Source organism: Sus scrofa, chromosome 13 (assembly GCF_054392235.1).
Source record: "Sus scrofa isolate SSC_HxYL_T2T_F1_AM1 chromosome 13, Sscrofa_HxYL_maternal_Yorkshire_Landrace_v2.0, whole genome shotgun sequence".
Lineage (NCBI taxonomy): Eukaryota > Metazoa > Chordata > Mammalia > Artiodactyla > Suidae > Sus > Sus scrofa.
The window spans coordinates 159,411,158-159,429,097 of NC_139395.1; positions in this window are offsets into that span (position 1 = coordinate 159,411,158).

A 17,940-nucleotide genomic window follows, 5' to 3' on the forward strand; every position below is an offset into this window, starting at 1 on the left:
TTGAAGAAAAAGCAGCGATAGGGGAAAATCCTGGGTGAAAGAGGATGGAGAATTGATCCATAATAAGTATACTTTCCAGTCACATGGTCCCCTCAAAAGTAGTATTCATAACAAATACTAATTCAAAAACAACAGTTTAGGCAACAGAATAAGTGGATGACATTGACAAAATATTATAAAAGTAAACGTCATCCCTCACTGTGACAAGAGAAGCTCTGAAATGCAAGGATGCTATGTAGATATCCTTATTTCCTGGTTTGCAGGCTGTTAAATTCCTAGTCATGATAATACATATTAATGGGATGTTGGAAGTTATATAAATATAATTTGAGCAAGCCAATTCTCTGTGGTATGCTTTCTGTAATGGATAAAAATCTAACTGAAATGATTAGTCATTATAGAAATAAGGTACTGATCATGTAAAAACAAGACGCGACTTCCAAACAGCATGAAGCATGATTAAAAACAATCAAAGATACCATATTATTGGGTCTTCTGAGCAGCCCTAAGAGGCAAGAATTACGTTCGTGTTCCACGATTATAAGTGAGATGACTGTGACCCAGGGTAATTAAATGATCTGCTTATTGCTTTACCCCTACTGAAGAAACTGGAACTAGAACCCACACCTTCTGATCCCCCATTCGCCTCATGATCCAGTGTTCATGTCCTAATGCCTAGAAAAAGAATTGACCTTGGATAAGCTATGGTGACTTCTGACCATCCACTCTGGCTGAAGTCCATTTCTTTGGTTTTCATATCCCGCAGGGATAATCCATCTCACTCAGCTCCTACCCATTCACCATCTGACCTGTCATGCTCTCTGAAAATTGCAACTGTGTTTTACCTTTGGAGTAACCAAATTCAATTACAGTTGCTGCCTTTGTGTTTCCTCAGCCTTTTTTCCTACACAAATTGATGGTGACAGCAGCGATACCAATTCAATTACATACCATCTTCTGGTTCCCAGTAATGATTCTGAGTAGGTCAACAGGGACTAGCTAGGAACAAGAATGACTGTGAATTAAAAGGAAAGGATGAGTGAAAGCCCGAATTAGAAACCCATTTTCACTTACTGGGAAAATTCAAGCCAACTTTTTTCACAGAATAAGCAGGATAGATCATGGAAAGAGAAAGGAAAGGGAAGGCAGATCAGTTTATAAAAGAGAATTTCTAGAAAGGCTTTGCCCAGGTGAGCAAAACCTGAATGGTACCATATAAAATAATATCCTATCAAAGAAGGGGGGTTGTAACAAACACGCCATAGAAGAATCAAGCATTTTTGGCACTTCCATTCACTCAAAAAATATTTGTGTATTGAGGTCTCGCTATGTAGCAGGCTATTCTAGACTACAGTGGAGAGACTGCTGAGAACAAAATAACAAAGTTCCTGCCCCCACAGCAGTTACATTCCAGTGAGGAAGACAGATGAGTCATGCAGGTGCTATGAAGAATGAAAGAATGTAAAGGGACTGAGAGTCACATGATAGAGACATGCTATTCAGGGAGAGGGGTGGAGGAGGGCCTCTCCAAGGAGGTGACATTTGAAAAATGAATGGAGGCACAGACATAAAACACCCAAAACCAAATTCATGGAGGGCTAGATGGTAATGACATAATTGTTTAACCTTTGTGTATATGTTTAATAGAACAGACTTTAAAGGTTACTATTTTTATAACTATTACCTACCCTGGAAATGACCAGGAGGCCAAGAAAATAATTGTCTCTCAAATACTAAGTCTTCTACAAAATGAAGCCAGTTTACCAAATCAAGGATTTTCTTTCCTTTTTTTTTTTTTTTTTTTGGCTTCTGAGTATGCACTCTAGGTCAGCTACTTTACTTTTCTGTGTTTGTAGATTAATTTTGTGGATTTCTATATTATTTCATATTGAAAAAAGCATATCAATAACTCACTGTCTTTTTCCTTAAATGAGTTTTGATTTTCACATAATAAATCAGTGTGTACTTCCAATTTAAGTCAATTCAACAAATATTTGTGGTCTAAATATTAACAAAGATATTGTGTTAAGCACAAAATGGGAGAGAAAAAAATGAGTAATACACTGTTTAGTTTTTAGACAACATACTATGTTTTAGATAACTGTACAGATAACTATAATATTATATGTATATGAGAGGAAGAACTGAATTTCTTTCTCAAAGGAAAAAAATCTCTTACAGTTGAGAGGAGTATAGATGAGGAGCATAAATGATTACAAGAAAGAGGAATGGTTTGAGATGAGTTTTGAAAGCAGGGTAGGTTTTCAAACTGTTAAAAAGTACCAGAAGGCATCTCAGACCAAAGGTATGCTAAAAATACGAAAATAAATGTCAAAAGAGGTAAGGCACATTTGGAGAAGGGAAAATACTCCAGTTTGTTGAAACGCAGGTTATTAGGAACAAAACAGGGATAAATAAGTTAGATAGTGTCAAATAGGCCATAAAAACATTATGAAAAACCTAGAATGCTGGAAAGCAATGAGTCACCAAAGGGTTTTGAATTGGGAAATGTCGCTAAGTGTACCTAATATGGATAGGAGAAGTAGACATAAGATAGGATGCCTATGTAAATTAGCATACCTAAGTTTGGGTCCCATGCTCTTAATTCTTGTCTCATGGGCTACAGCAATAAAATATTACCTAGGGACTAGAAGATTAGAGCCTTGAGCTGCATCTTGAAGATTAACTAAAAATGTGCCTTCTAGTCATAAGTGAGACAGAGCATTCCAGAATGAAAGTAACAGAATGGATCCATGAAAAATCTAAAGGCATTCTGCGACTGTAGGACATTTTATATGCCAGAGCATTTATGATGGGCATAGGGAATAGGAAACAAGCTGTAAAGCTATTAGAAAAGGGCAATTATCAATAGGTGTATAAACAAAGGAATGGCAAGATGGAATTTTCATTTTAATTTGATAATTCACATCAATGGAGGATGAATTTGAAAAGAACTAGAGGTTTGAACATAGGAAATATTTTAGTATTTAGGTAAGAGATGGTCGGGGTCTAAACAAGGGCTCAGTTATAAGGTATAGAGAAAAGGAGATTTAGAACATATTTTGAGGTAAAATTGGCAAGTCTTGGTGATAACTAGTTATGGGTTATAAATCACTGAAGATAAAGTTCAGAGAGCTAAACAAAACTGAGACCTAAAAATAAATACTTACAAAGAGGGAAGTTTACTTCTCTCAAACATGATAGAAATCAGTTTAGACTGGGCTCTACTTTCATCTGGGATCCTGTTCCTTCCATCTCTCTGCTATGTCATCCTTCATGTGGACCTTATTTCTCACTACCAAAATTGGCTGTTCTCCATACTACAGGCAGAAGAATGGAAGAAGGACAAAAATGATGCATTCGTTCCTAGAAGACTTCCTAGAAGATATCTGCCTACATTTCAGTAGCCAAGACTCAGACACACTGCTAGACCTGGTTGTAAGGTAGACTCAGAAATGAAATCTTTATTCCAAGTATCAGAACAAACATTTTGATTCTTCCTTAAAGAAGAAGAAAGTGGGGATAATAAGCAGAGCTTCACAGATGTTGACAGCCACCCTATTCATCTGAGGATTTGCTTAAAAATGTAAACTATGAGGAGGGGATCAAGATGCTTTATTTCCTACAAATTGTTAGTGATTCCCTGGCTGCTTGTCTGTATATTCTGAGAGGCAAGGTTGTGGGCCAGTGGTTCTCAAACCTTAACATGCATCAGGATCATGCAGAGGACTTGCTAAAACATATTTCTGGACCCCATCCCTAGAGTGTCTGATTCAGTAGGGCCAAAGAGGGACCTGGGAATCTGCATTTCTTAGAAGATCCTGGGGGCGGGGGTGCTGATGCTGCTGGTAGGTGGGACCACAGAGGGAGACCTACTGCTATGACTTCTTGTTTTGATAAGAGATTGGAGAGACAGTGGACCGCAAAGTAACACGCTTTCAAGAAAGAAGATGAAGGTTTGTTGATATGTCTGCTTTTATTTTATTTTTGGTGACAGCAGTGCCATTGTATTCACATTCTCATTGAAAACAAATGTCCACTATATATATATATATATTCTCAAGTTTTCTCCCTCTATACTTTCTCCACATTAGCCTGAATCCTAAACAGACTGCAATTCTTATTCAGCCAACCATCTGTACCTAGTTTCACAGTCTGTGAGTAAAATCAATATGTAATACAAAGAAATTAAAATATCCTGGTATCTCCAGCCAGAGTAGTCTCCCCATCTTAAAGGGATGTTTTCTTCTTAGTTGGAAAAATCAACCTACTTTACTCAATCTCTTGTTTGTTTTCTATGTCAAAATTATTGGGTTACCTACTGATTACCAGACCTGGCCAATTAGCCTGATTATCTCATCACATATTTTCAACATCTCCAGCTGTGAGAGTTACTTTTTATGTTGCCTCTTTCAATAAAAAAAAAAAACAAAAAAACTTTCCAAGCTGAGACAAATGATGGGTAAAGTGATAAACGCCCACTAGCAATTTAACCTGAATACTTATTGAGAGCAGCATAAGTGATACAACTGAGCCATGAGATGGAATTCAAGAGCACTGCATTTTGAGGCTCTGAGGAAGTCCACAGCTCCTGGCACATGTAAATACAATTGGTGCTAATTTCAAATTGAATCTCATTACTATTATAGGCAATATGTATGAATCTATGAAAACAGATGAGATTACTTTGGGAAAATGCCAAAGATTTATTCATTTATGTCCTAGAGAGGTAGGAAGAGAACAAACTGGCAAAGCAGTAGGATACAAAGATGAATAAGACAAGTCCTCTTCACAGAAATGCATAATCTCTGTCTATCCTTAATCTTAACTCCTCAGAGAAAGTTTTTTTTTTCCCCTGAAAGAACACAGAGGTGTTTATGTCTTTCCATAGTTCCCTTCTATGCTGTGGACAGCAGAATAAAGGATTTGTCAAAGAATCATACAGTTCCAGCTTCTTCTACTTCATAGCTTCCTGGTTTTTAATGGATACAGCAGTTATGTTCCAAAGAGCTCCCTCCCCAAAAATAGAAAGAACTTAATCAGCTGTCTTTCTTAAGTCTTTAATACGGGCCACTTCTTTAGGCATGACTGCTTCAGGCTTTTATTTAAAAAACAACAACAGCAAAAAACACCTTAGAAGCTCCGTAAGAAAAGAACTGTCTTAGGACAGACCGGAAAGCTAGAAGCATCCTTATCATTGAAACCAGGTCTGCCTTAACAGGATGGTTAGCAACTACCTTGTGTCTTGTTCAAAGCCTGCCATCTCTCCAGGCTTCCAACCTGTCTCCTCCAGCTTGCTCTCTGATCAGTGAGATTCTTTGTGTTTTCGCGTAAAGGTCATGGAATCCTAACAGCTGCAAAACATGCTGAAGGGGGATTAACTAGCTTGATTCCAGCCTATTGGCTGAATACATGACTCAGAATGAGAATCTCAGATTAGTACTATGGATTGTCATCCTAGATGCTATGAAATTTGGACACCTATGTACCCTCTCTTGGAAAAGGGGGGCTATCAATATCATTTCCTCAAAGCTCCTGGAAAGCATAAATAAACAATGAAGTGCTCAAAACTCCTTGATGGAGTTGTTCAATTCCAGCCACAAGAGTTTCAAAGCCAATGACAAGGACCAAATCCATCTGGGGATAGAATGACTTAATTTTCTAGAGAATACACCTAAGACCGTTGTAAGGAGAGACTGGCTGTGGACAAAAGGAAAAAAAAAAAAAACGCTCAAGATGATTTGCTAAATTAACTGCTTAATTGGAATAAACAGAAACCACAGCTGGTTTCTCTAGTCATCTGGATGAGTTTGTGAGCACGGCTGGATCAGGCAATTTGGAGTGCGGTGTAGACCTAAGAATGTGGAAACGGCAACCTGTTTATTGTGCTTAAATAGAAACACAGCCAGTCCAAGCAAGAACTTCCTCCACAGAAAGGAAGTGCAAATAACCCATCCCCTGGCTGTCAACTAGAGGCTTATTTTAGAGAGAGTAAGTAGGAACAGGCTGCATGGCCAGACCAGGAGTATTTAGAGGTGCTCCTCCCACACACCAAGCACTCATTAGCATGTCTACTCAGTGTCTCAACCATTTAACAGCTGAAAACAGACAATAGTGGGAAACTGCCACAGAGAAAGAAAAATGGTCCTGGAAAAGGCTGTTAATTAAGAAAAGATGAAGGGGACGTTTTCTTTAGAAAATAATGCTACTCTTGAACAGAGGAAAAAGTTTCATAGAGAGTTTTGAGAATAAACAACTCAAAGGAAGACAAATCAGAATAAAAGTTATCATTTTGCAAGTTGAAACCATAGTCACTTATTCCTCAAGCATTTATCCGGCACTTACTGAGTAAAGTGCACCATTCTAAGTTCCATGAGGGGGAAAGAAATGAAATCAGACAATACGCTTCTGCAATTGCATACTTGTGAAGATAAAATATTTATGCTAACAACTTCTATGGAAAATTATGAGTTTTAGTCACTTGTGAAATGAAATATACCAGCTATATAGAATCATTTCCTTATTACAAGCACATAGCAAGGTGAGTTTAAAAGGACAACAACTTAAGCTGCCACCCTTGACTTTGGAAGAATAGGAATTTTAAAATGCAGATTGTAGAGTCAGGATGACTGTTTTTTTTTTTTCTCTTTCCTTTTCTTAAAACCCATCAGCTCAGGAAAGTATCCCTCTCCTTATTGTCGGCTCACTAATAAGCTATATGTCACTGACCCATCAGAGAGTTCAAAGCCACCATCTGGAGTGGAGGTATCAGGAACGTTAGGCAATACAAGTCCAAGAGCAGCCAAACAAGCTACGTAAAAGTCAGTCCAATGCAAACAGAATCAAAGACATAAGGCAAATGAAACTAGGACTCCTGGAAGTTCCCGTCATGGCTCAGCGGTAACAAACCTGATTAGTATCCATAAGGATGAAGGTTCAATCCCTGGCCCCGCTCAGTGGGTTAAGGACCGGGCATTGCCATGAACAACTGCAGGTCACAGACTCGGCTCAGATCTCCCCTTGCTGTGCCTGTGCGTAGGCCAGCAGCTGCAGCTCTGATTTGACCCCTAGCCTGGGAACTTTCATACGCCTCGGGAGCAGCCCTGAAAAGAAAAAAAGAAATAAAGAAACTAGGACTCCTGGGGCACTCAATGAAAAAAGTTTGTTTACAAAAAAGGAGAGTTATTATAGAATTAAAAATCTTATCACATTTGGTTTTTGACTTTTCTTTTGTAAAGCACTTGACAAAGTACAACATCCATTCATGATCAAAAATCTTACCAAAGTGGGTATAAAGGGAACATACCTTAACATAATAAAAGTCATTTACGACAAACCCACAGCAAATATAATACTCAATGGAGAAAAGCTGAAAGCCTTCCCACTAAAATCTGGAACAAGACAAGGATGCCCACTCTCACCACTGTTATTCAACATAGTACTGGAAGTCCTAGCCACAGCAATCAGACAAACAAAAGAAATAAAAGCATCCAAATAGGAAGAGAAGAGGTAAAACTGTCACTGGATGCAGATGACATGATACTATATATAGAAAACCCTAAAGACTCAACCCAAAAACTACTCGAACTGATCAACAAATTCCTGCAAAATATCAGGATATAAGATTAACATTCAGAAATCAGTCACATTTCTGTATACTAACAATGAAATATTATAAAAGAAATACAAAAATACATTTTAAAATTGCAGCCCCAAAAATCAAATACCTGGGAATGATGTAAAGGATCAAGGATGTAAAGGACTTATATGCCAAGAACTATAAAACATTAATCAAGGAAATTAAAGAAGATGGAAAGAAATGGAAAGATATTCCATGCTCCTGGGCTGGAAAAATTAATATTGTAAAAATAGCCATACTACCCAAAGCAATCCATAGATTCAATGCAGTCCCTATCAAATTATCCACGACATTTTTCACAGAACTAGAACAAACAATCCAAAAATTTATATGGAACCATAAAAGACCCAGAATTGCCAAAGCAGGAGGCATCACTCTCCCAGACTTCAGGCAATATTATAAAGCCACAGGAATCAAGACAGTGTGGTACTGGTACAAAAACAGACAGACAGACCAATGGAACAGAATAGAGAACCCAGAAATAAACCCAAACAACTATGGTCAATTAATCTTTGACAAAGGAGGCAAGACCATAAAATGGGAAAAAGACAGTCTTTTCAGCAAGTATTGCTGGGAAACCTGGACAGCTGCACGCAAATCAATGAAACTAGAACACACCCTCACACTATGCACCAAAATAAACTCAAAATGGCTGAAAGACTTAAATATAAGACAAGACACCATCAAACTCCTGAAAGAGAACATAGACAAAACATTCTCTGACATCAACCTCACGAATATTTTCTCAGGTCCATCTCCCAAAGCAACAGAAATAAGAGCACAAATAAACCAATGGGACCTAATCAAACTGACAAGTTTTTGCACAGTGAAGGAAGCCAAAAAGAAAACAAAAAGACAACTTACAGAATGGGAGAAAATAGTTTCAAATTATGCAACTGACCAAGGGCTTAATCTCTAGAATATACAAACAACTTATACAACTCAACAGCAAAATTTTTAGCCAACAACCCAGTTTAAAAATGGGCAAAAGACTTGAATAGACATTTCTACAAGGAAAATATACAGAAGGCCAACAAGCACATGAAAAAATGCTCAACATCCCTGATTATTAGAGAGATGCAAATCAAAACTACCATGAGATACCACCTCAAACCAGTAAGAATGGCCATCATTAATAAGTCCACAAATAACAAATGCTGGAGGGGATGTGGAGAAAAGGGAACTCTCCTACACTGTTGGTGAGAATGTAAGCTCGTACAACCACTATGGAGAACTACCACATGATCCAGCAATCCCACTCTTGGGCATATAGCCAGACAAAACTCTCCTTAAAATAGACACATGCACCTGCATGTTCATTGCAGCACTGTTCACAATAGCCAGGACATGGAAACAACCCAAATGTCCATTGACCGAGGATTGGATTAGGAAGATATGGTATATATACACAATGAAATACTACTCAGCCATAAAAAAGAAAAAAATAATGCCATTTGCAGCAACATGGATGGAACTAGAGACTTTCATACTGAGTGAAGTAAGTCAGAAAGAGAAAGACAAATACCACATGATATCACTTATATCTGCAATCTAATATAAGGCACAAATGAACCTTTCCACAGAAAAGAAAATCATGGACTTGGAGAATAGACTTGTGGTTGCCAAGGGAGAGGGGGAGATAGTGGGGTGGATTGGGAGCTTGGGGTTAATAAATGCAAACTATTGCCTTTGGAATGGATTGGCAATGAGATCCTGCTGTGTAGCACTGGGAACTATGCCCAGTCACTTATGATGGAGCATGATAATGTGAGAAAAAAGAATGTGTACATGTATGTGTAACTGGGTCACCATGCTGTACAGCAGGAAAAAAAATTGTATTGGGGAAATAACAATTTAAAAAATAAAAATAAATCAACTGGAAAAAATTGTATCACATTTGATAGGAAAAGAAGAATAAAAACAATTTACTGATTGATCGTTATTACTCTTGATCACCACCTTGTGAAGTCATAATAGCAATCCCATTTTACAGATTCATAAACTTGTTATTGGGCAGAAAGATAGGAATCTGCAGAACCAGAATTCACTTATCAGTCAATAAGCTAATCACTATGCAACCTGGATTCCCATTATGTGGACATTGTAAATAGACAGTGATACAATGGATTCCTGAAATTTCCATCCTATGCTCATGTTTCTTCTCTTACCATAAGTTTTTAGGTTGGGCCATGTACATCAGGCTTCTATAGGTCAAGAACAGCATAGAGTCCAAGTGAATGGCACATTCAGCCCAGCAGATAGCAGACACTGCTATACACAATCATTTTCAGTCCACCCAATTCCATTATGTCCCTCCTCTGGAAGTGTCATCCTAGAGCCTTCATTCTTCTGGGTTAGCCAGAGTAAATAGGGAAAAAAAAAAAAAAATGAAGCTTGGCAATCACAAGTAATGCCCTGACGTGCAGAGAACCAGGTTCACTCCTTCCAGAACAAAGTCCCTTCTTCAGAGGTGCTTCAGTATGTCTGGCAAATAGCTATTTGGCCCTTTGGTCTCTGCAGGAAAGAGTTCAGGATCCAGGTCTCATACAGGCCCTCAATTCAAGTGACTGGACATCCAGGAGGTTGAGGGTGAGGAATGCAACGTTCAGTGGGGGCACAGGAGCAGTGCTACCACTTTCTATTTGCAGGTTCCAATGATTAACTTCAACCAGTGTTTAAAAATTAAGGTTGGGGACCAAGTGACAAACAATGAGAAATATGCTAGTTTCTCACTTTCCTTAAGACTGGCTCTGAGATGGATCTACTTAGCATGTGGATGTGCATAAATGCTAATTGTTTGAAAGGAGCAACTCCTAGAACTGAGGCTCAGTTCATTATTCTGTTGTTGCTTTTAATCTCCATTCTGAGTTAGATTTCTAACACACCTAGAGAGTGTATCCAAGTGAGAGGCTGAGAAGGAGGGTGCCAATGGAGCAGAGATGTGCTTAATGCAGACGCCATTAATAAATCACTGATAGATAAGATATAGATTGGATGATGGGCAGCAGATGGGAAGAAGGTACGTCAAATTGCTTTTCTCATATAGATTATAGGATTAACAAGAAAGCAGCAGGCAAGTGGCAAACTGGTGTAACAAATTGCTATCATAAAAAAAAATTTTTTTAACTTATCCCAGGATGGTAATAAGGCTCTGTAGGTCATTAGCCCATTGGAGAGGTGCTTGAAGAGGGAATATCCCTCTGGGGTGGTAATACAGAGATGCCCTCCATACTCTTCCTCCTCTCCTGACTACTACATCTAAGCAAATCCTAGTGAGGGGAGGGGATGGGAGAAAGCTAGAGAGTGGAGGGAAATGAATTAATTGAGTTATTAGCAGATACATGCCCTTCTCAGTAAATGATAAGCAGAGGTATATATACCATACCATTCTGGCAACCCATGCTGGTTGCAACCAATACTACCTTCTTTATTTGCCTCCTCAATACCTTTCATTTTTTTATTTTTAAGAATTTCAAACCTACCAAAAGGTTGCACTAGTGATCAAATGAGCACCCGATACTGTTTTGTAAGACTTACCAGTTGTTAATATTTTGCCACATTTGCTTTGTCTTCATTGTCCTTCTCTCTTTTTGGTGAACAATTAAGTGGTAGACCCCAAAATGCTGTAGTATGTATTTCCTCAAAACAAGGTCATTCTCTTACATATTCATAGTGGAATTTATCATTTTCAGAAAATTTTAGCCATAGTAAGTGATATTATATAATATACAAGCCATGTTCAAATTCCCCAAATTGTTCCAATAATGTCTTTTATGATTCCATATAAAATCCGGGATTCAATCAAGAATTATGCAGTTTGGTCATTAGGTCTTTTTAATAATTTAAATTCTAGAACTGCGACCAGTCTTTTTTTAAACTCTTAATGCACTGATTTTATGAAGTGCCCAGACCAGTTGTTTTGAAGACTCTCTCTCAATTTAGATTTTTCTGATTGCTTCATCATGATTAGAATAAGGTTAAATATTTTTGGCAGGATGTGTCATCAGAAGGCTTATGTTGCCAGTGTGTCACACTTGGTGACTATAAGTTTCATCATTTGGTTAAGATGATGCTGTCAAATTTCTCCATTGCAAGTGTACCATGTTCCCTCTGTAACTGATAAGTAGTTTTGAAACTGGCTGATTACAAGACCAACATTTTACACAATAGTTTCAGCATGCTTTGATGATGTTTGCTTGAATCAATTATTACACTGGTCATCATTTTACATTCTTTCTACATTTATGAGTTGTTGAGTTGGTATTCTTCTGTAGACATGGTTTTTTTTCTCCTTCCACCCCCGTTGTTTTTTTGGTACCACTATGGCCTCAAAGAGTTTCATTGTAATCCATTCCTGCCATTATTTATACTGCTATTCTAGTTGTCTCATATTTGGTCAGTGGAAGCCCCTTTAATTTGGCATCCATGGGTTTTTTTGACATTTTCCTATCAGTGTTTGACCACTTTACTTCTTGGTTCAATTAATGCTCCTGGCTCACCTTGCATTTCATTGTCACAGACTTGAAATCAATTTGCCAGGAAGTCCTGGTTCCTTTGAGTGGAAAATGGTAGTTAAGAAACCAAGATCAGGATTATAAGTACATTCATTGCTACTTAAACGTAATTGCTTCTAAGCCCTTTCTTTGTATCCAGCAAGAAAATATATATTTGATAAAGTCATTAGTTTGTATTGACACTTCCAATCCTAATCCAATATAACAGAGTTCTTTTTCTTTTTCTACAATTTTACCAATCTCCTCCCATGAGAACTCCATGCCCCCAAAACACCAATACATTTGCTCATTTGCTCAGTTCTACAATACACACAAAATAGTTTCAAACTATTCTACCATCATTATTTTTTTTTCCATCTTTAGAAAATATCCCACTGAAGGTGGGATGTAGAGTACAGTGTTCACAATTTACTTGAATTAATTCTCACTTTGCTTCTTTGTATACATATCATTGATTTGACACACAGTTCATGTGTTTATGTATTCAATTTCCAGATTTTACTATGTGCTTAATAAATTAATAATGTTTTCTGAATATGCAAGACATTAATGTGGTTTAAAAGTCAAAACTAGACTGAAAGGTCAACTTAGAAAATATCATTCCCTCTATTATTGCTTTATTTCCATATATCCCCAATAGTCAACCAACTTCTTTAGTTTCTGTGTTAACAATATTGTTTCCCTTTGAAGATATTTGTTTATATGTATGTATATTCTGATTTTCTTTTTCTTTTCTTCTTTTTTTTTTTTTTTTTTTGTCTTTTTTTGCTATTTCTTGAGCCGCTCCCGCGGCATATGGAGGTTCCCAGGCTAGGGGTCGAATCGGAGCTGTAGCCGCCAGCCTATGCCAGAGCCACAGCAATGCTGGATCTGAGCCGCGTCTGCAACCTACACCACAGCTCACGGCAACACCGGATCGTTAACCCACTGAGCCAGGGCAGGGACCGAACCCGCAACCTCATGGTTCCTAGTCGGATTCGTTAACCACTGCGCCATGACGGGAACTCCTATATTCTGATTTTCTTTTGCTAAAAAACTGTAGCAGAGTAATTTTACCTTGTCCTTTTCCTTTTCAGTATGATATTTTGAAATTAGAAGCTGCTGTCTAGGAGTTCCTGTCATGGCACAGTGGTTAACGAATCCAACTAGGAACCATGAGGTTGTGGGTTCAATCCCTGGCCTCGCTCAGTGGGTTAAGGATCCGGCATTGCTATGGGCTGTGGTGTAGGCTGGCGGCTACAGCTCCGATTAGACCCCTAGCCTGGGAGGAACCTCCATATGCCATGGGAGCAGCCCTAGAAAGAGCAAAGAAGACAAAAAAAAAAAAAAAAAAAAAAAAAAAAAAAAAAAAAAGCACTGCTTTCTAAATCCTTTGGTTCTGTTCTGGTCAACTTCTGAGTCAATGAAGTCCTATCTCAGATCCAGGTAAAATGAGTGGTTCTTGCAAAAAGTAAGAACATGAAAGAGAAGTGGGTTGCATTAAATTTCTAAATGACACAGAGATTTATGTGCATGTATTTCACTTAATATATTTCTAAGTGTGGCTCAAATGATACCTTGATTCAGAATCAGGAAGGGTACTCATGAAAAAAATCTTATTCCAAAGCTCCACTCCAGATCTACCTAATCAAACTCTCTGTAGGGTAGAGCTCAGGAATCTGCTTTTTCAAACTTCTAGGTGATTCCATAGACCTTCAGAGAAACTTGGGCTATTGTGAGAGGAGTAAGTGAGTGGAAAAGCCACAAAGATGACTTATTGTCATTATAATGTCTTTCCATTTGAGTGTCTAAGGCCTAAGGCTACTGGTTTCCTCTGAGAGTATGAAACCCTTTTTTTTTTTTTTTTAAATAAATAAATAAGAAGTTGGTTTCTTTCAGAGTGAGGTCCGAGCCCCATCTCCTTTGCTGTGGTAAGCCAGCTAGATAGACTCTGTATCCTTCTTGGATATTTGAGATGAATCAGAGAGTTGGATGGAGCATACTACAACCACACTGAACCTTGCCCTAGCCTCTAAGTCTCAGGGTAGAGTTTCTAGGGAACATAGTGGCCTTCCAAATTTCCAGTTTCATGCTACATTTCACCCAGTGGAAACCAGAGGAAATAGGCAGGTGGTAACTTTTAGTATCTAAAACTTGGCCATTTCCATTGCTTCTCCCAACTTCTCTAGGCCTTCCGTATTCTCCAAGATGGATTTCAAGATGCCTAAGGACACACTGTCCCATCTAAAGTTAACTATTTTATTAAAAAATTAGATATTCTTGGGAAGAAGTTACAAGAAATGAATCCTCTCATTATTATTTAGCTATGAAAATTGAAAATGAGAGAAATAGTATGGATGAAACTGTGAGGTGGGTAAGTCTTGCCTTTAATCACTCACTTTTAACAGCCAGTGTTTATCAAATACCTAATATAAGCCAAAGACTTTCTACATGCTTTTCCTACTTTAGCTCATTTAATCTTTATACAAAATTTATGAAGCAGATACTATCACCATCTGTCTCTAACAGGTGAATACACTGCAGCTTAAATATGGTTGTTACTTGCCCAATTCACTTAGCGAAGCGAGAGCTAAATCTGTATTGCTCTAACCAGAGCCCAAGCCCTTAACTGCTGCACAACTGAAAAGGGCCTTAAGAAACATGGTTCTTTATGATACTAACTGGGGTGCTCAGTGTCACAGCCTGTTGACTGCCAGCCTAAGGATCTCCACTTTAACATTCAACAGGATCTACCCCTCAAATTCCAAAGAGGCAGGGATTCAAGAAACTTTGTTGTAATTTTAGCCAAACCACTGTGCTTTTTCAGGGTTAGTGTCCTCATTCCATAAAAACAAGAGGAAAGGATAAATATTTTGAAAGTACACATACACACACACACACCCCTTTCACCTCTGATAGACCACAATCCAAATGCCTGTTTCATGTTTTCACACTAGAGTTTTAAAAGTTTTGTTTTCTGGGACTTCCCATCACAGTTCAGTGGGTTAAGAACCCAGCTAGTACCCATGATCCCCGGCCTGGTTCAGTGGCTTAAGGATCTGGTGATGCTGTGAGATGAGCTATGGTGTTGCCATGAGCTGTGGTGTAGGTCACAGATGAGGCTCTGATTCCGTGTTGCTGTGGCTGTGGCACAGGCTGGCTGCAGCTTCAATTCAGCACCTAGCCTGATTCAACCCCTGGCCCAGGGAACTTCCATATGCCACAGGTGCAGCCCTAAAAAGAAAGAAAAATAAATAAATAAATAAATAAATAAAGGTTTCGTTTTCTTCTTTATTGTTTTAACATTTTAATGTGTCCCTCTTTATTCCCAAAGGCACTTGAATTCCAAAAGAGGCTAATGTATTAACTCAAAAAAATGAGTCTCTAATAGCGGAAATTTCCAATCAGAGAATCCGAGTATTGAAAAGGTGCTATATCCTGATTATATTTCTTTTCCTGTTCTGAGGATGACTGTGTTCAGAAAATGCTCTCAGATATAAGGCTGGATAAAATGGGAACCAGGCCCAGCTCTATGAAACAGAGTTGGCAGAAATGAGGTGAGAACACAGGACCCACAAGCCAGCTGGCATACATGGCAGGGGTCCCTCCCAGGCATCAGAGATTCAGGGGAACCATAGAAACCATATGTGTGAGAAACACTGGCAGAGGACAGATAGCATATCAGAATTGTCTCCACATGGGGGTAAATCCCAGGAGATTTGATGTGATGGTGGTTTCCAGGACCCTGTCTTCCAGTATTAGAGAGCAGAAACTCTTCTGCAACTTCCCAGCTAATGAAACAAGAACCACTTCCCTCATCTTCATCCCTGCTTGGTCTTTTCTGGTTCAGGGACCCCTCTGCTGACTAGACATGATCTGTGTTTTTAACCAATTTTAAGCTTCATAAAGACAAGATAGACATTATTTTGTTATGCCTCACAGCCCATGGCTCTTCTACAAAGTAGGTACTAACTGCATACTGTACTAAAGGAAGAAGAAGAATAGAAAATGAAGCCAAGTTTCCAAGTCAGAGAAACCCAATTTATCTTCTAGGTGAAATGAGACATGTAGCCCCAGTTCTTTTTAATATTACTTGTAATTCATTGAATCATTCAACAAATGAGCACTTACTTAGGTACCAGGCATTCTATTTAAAACTGAGGCTGGAGTTCCCATTGCAGCACAGTGGAAACCAACCTGACTAGTATCCATGAGGATGTGGGTTCGATCCCTGGCCTTGCTCGGTGGATCAAGGATTTGGCGTTGCCATGAGCTGTGGTGTAGAAAATGCTCTCAGATACGTCTGGGATCTGGCATTGCTGTGGCTGTGGCATAGGTCAGCCGCAGTAGCTCCAATTCGACCCCTAGCCTGGGAACTTCAATATGCTGCAAAGTGTGGCCCTAGGGGGAAAAAAAAAAAAAGAAAGAAAGAAAGAGGAGGCAATAAATAAGTCAGGAAGTAAGTCCTGCCCTCTTGGAGTTTATTACATATTGGTGGAGGCAGGGAATGAACATGTAAACAAACAAATAATAATTTCAGATAGTGAGAATTGTTATAAATAAAATTATGACATTGTAAGTTATAAGAAAAGAATACATTTGGTAATTCAGATGACTAAAATATATTTGTCACATATATTTGTTCTTCCTCCACAGTCCTGGCTCACAATTCCCAAAATCCTTGAAGTTTTTTAAGCGTTGAGAGCCCATAAAGGTGTGTTTTGTTAAGGAGGTGCTTTTTTTTTTTTTTTTTTTTTTTGTCTTTTTAGGTCCGCACCCTCTTGGTTTATAGAGGTTCTCAGGCTAGAGGTAGAATCAGAGATATGGCTGCCAGCCTACACCACAGCCACAGCAATGCCAGATCCAAGCCATGTCTGCGACCTACACCAGAGCTCATGGCAATGCCAGATCCCCAAACCACTAAGGGAGGCCAAGGGATCGAACCCGCAACCTCATAATTACTAGTCGTGTTAGTTTCCACTGTGCCACAATGGGAACTCCTCGAGGTGCTTTTTTAAATTACAGGAGAGTTCCCTGTTGCTCTAGTACTTAGGACTTGGCACTTTCTAGTTGCAGGCCCCAAGCCACATCAAAAAAGAAAAGCACCTAAGGATGGGAGCTGGTGACAGTGGAGCCAATTTCATGATTAGAAGGTTGGAACTTTTACTCCTACTCCCTGACCTCCAGGAGGGGAGAGAAGCTGGAGATTGGGTTCAATCAGCAATGGATGATATGCCTATGTAATGAAACTTCTATAAAAGCCCAATGAGGAGTATGGAGAGCTTCTGGGTTGATAAACACAGGGAGTTTGGGGCAGTGGCTTATTCCAAGGAAGACCCACACCCTTTCCCCATACCTCCCCCATGTATCTCTTCTACCTAGCTGTTCCTGAGTTATAACCTATACAACAGACCTGTGACCTAGTAAGTAAAATGTTTCTCTGAGTTCTTTGAGCCATTCCAGCAAATCAGTGGAACCTCTGAAGGAGGTCATGGGACCCTCCAACCTACAGCCAGTTGGTCAGAAACACAGATTACAACCTGGGCTTGCAATTGGCATCTGTAGTGGGGTGGAAGGCACAGGTGGGGGCCTAGGTACAGGAAGTCTTACAATACTGAACACTTAACCTGTGTAGTCTGATCCTAAGTCTGGGTAAATAATGTCAGATTGGTATCTGGAGCATTGCTTGTTTTTTTTAGGGGGGACTAAAAATTCAATATTGGAATGGTGTCCACAAACCCTAAAGAAAAATAAAATAGGACAGTTGGATAGAAAATGATTGAGATAGGACAGGGGAAATACGTTAGG